Genomic DNA, 2,363 nt, shown 5'->3' on the forward strand with positions numbered 1-2,363 from the left:
AGGTATGAAACACTTTACAGCGAAATTTGTTCCAAAATTTTCCGATTATGAATAAAAAACTGTGGTGAATGCAAGTTACTCAGGAGTTGCTTGAAATGTCAACAATATTACGGAACTACTGAAATGTGTCATAACAGGTGATCAAACATGTATTTATGGGTACAGTGTCAAAAATAAGGCTCAGTTGTCCCGGTGGAAACATTTGGGATCACCAAGACAAAAAAAAAAAAAAAAAAAAAAAACCTTGACAAGTATGGTAAAATGCAAAGGCTATGCACACTATAGTCTGCAGTTTTACAGCAGAGTGCACCTCGAGTTCTTGTCACAACATCAAATAATCAGTAAGGAGTACCATTTACCATTTAACAAGTTCAATGCCTGAAGCAATCCAAAAGAGGGGAGAGAGGACTGCATGGGTGGGAGGGGGGGGGGGGCAAGTCTGGATCTGCAGTGACAGAATTTGCGGTTTTGCACCACTATAATGCACCTGTTCACACTTCATTGCTTGTTTGTGAATTTTTGGCAAAAAAAAAAAAAAAAAAAAAAAACAAAAACAAAAAAAAACAAAAGAAAAAAAAAATTGCTGTAATGATCCCACAGGCATCAATATTCTAAACACATGGCTTCATGTGACTATTCCAAAGGTTCCAGAGGTGTTTTGAGAATTGGGAAAAGTGCTATGTAAGTGTATAATATCTAATGGGGACTATAAAAAAAGAGATAATATTACTGTAAAAGAATAAATAACCTTCTTTTCAAAAAAAGAGAAATTCCTGCTATTTTGTGAACACATCTCAGATTTCTGATTCCTCCCATAAATTAACAAATATGCTGAGAAATATTGTGTGTGTTTCAGCCTTGTTCATCACGCAGATCGTGTCTATCGTGGTGGCTGCCCTGGCGCTCATTGCAACCGTTCTCCTCTTTATTGGAGTGCATCTGGTAAGTTGAGTGGTGACATAAGAGAACCACGAGCTAAAGAGTTCACAGACTGCAAAGTAAAATCCACAGCCAACAGTGCTACACTTTGCAAAATGTTCTACTGTGAAGGGAACTTTTGCTCCAAAAAAGGAGGCTGTCGAACCCAAAATGTCAGATTCTGATTTGAGTGCATAACGAGGCCAAATAGCAAAGGTCACCAGTCTCCTATTCACTCCCCCCCCCCCCCTCCCCCCCCCCTCTCCCCCCCACCTCAGGACATTGTAGTTTTTGCACAGAAGTTGGTTTTCGGTGACAAAGCCATGTTACGTGTGTCTGGAAAGGTAGCTTGTCATAATGTGCATGTCTGGGGCACAGAACATCCACACAAGATAGTAAAACACATTCACAATTCATATAAAGTTAATGTATTTTGTGCCATGTCATTTTCAAAATTTATGGAACATTTTTCTTTGCAGAGAAAAATGTGGACGGGTTCATGTTCCTGGAAAAGCTGCAGCAATAGCTCATGCCTCAACTACAAGACGCCGGGGGAATTGATTTTTAGACAAGACTGTGCTGCAACACACCTTCTCTCACACAGTTGTGATTACCTCAGTCCCACAAACTGCCTGTGTCACATTGGACATACTCACCAGTGCACCCCCCCCCCCCACCCCCCCCCCCCAACCACCACCACAGGGCATCTGACTTGAATACTTTTACTTATGGAATTATGTCAAAGAGTTGTGTGTTTGTGGTCTACAGTTTGAAGACTCATTTGATGCAGCTCTGCATGCTACTGTGTCCTGTGCAAGCCTCTTCATCTCCGAGCAACTACTGCAACCTACATCCTTCTAAGTCTGCTTACTGTGTTCATCTCTCGGTCTCCCCCTATGATTTTTCCCTCCAACACTAAATTTGTGATCCCTTGTCTCGGAATGTGTCCTCTCAACAGACCCCTCCTTAATTTCTTTTCTCCCCAGTTCTATTTGGTACTCTCATTAGTTACATGCTGTACCAATATAATTTCCAGCATTCTTCTGTATTACCACATTTCATAAGCTTCTGTTCTCTTCTTGTCTGAACTTCTTATCATCCACATTTGTTGAGTATGAGGATGTTACTCTATCTTTTTTATTAAAGATACTTTTTTCTTTGTAAAATAACATACAAATGATGCAGTTAAAGCCAACTGACCTTCATATAGCGACTAAGATCATCCTTGAAGTATTTCTGAGGTTCAGACGAAATCAATGAAATGCTTTGTTTCAGAATATAAAATATATATCTCAAACTGGTAAACAAATCGCCACTAAACGAAATGTTACTACTAGCCTTATAACCACAAAAATTATATTTCATGTAATAGTATATGGCACCACTGTTATTTAGATAATGTTTTGTCCACAGTAACCTTCATATTTTCTTTCTCTGTCACAGTA

Source organism: Schistocerca piceifrons, chromosome 10 (assembly GCF_021461385.2).
Source record: "Schistocerca piceifrons isolate TAMUIC-IGC-003096 chromosome 10, iqSchPice1.1, whole genome shotgun sequence".
NCBI lineage: Eukaryota > Metazoa > Arthropoda > Insecta > Orthoptera > Acrididae > Schistocerca > Schistocerca piceifrons.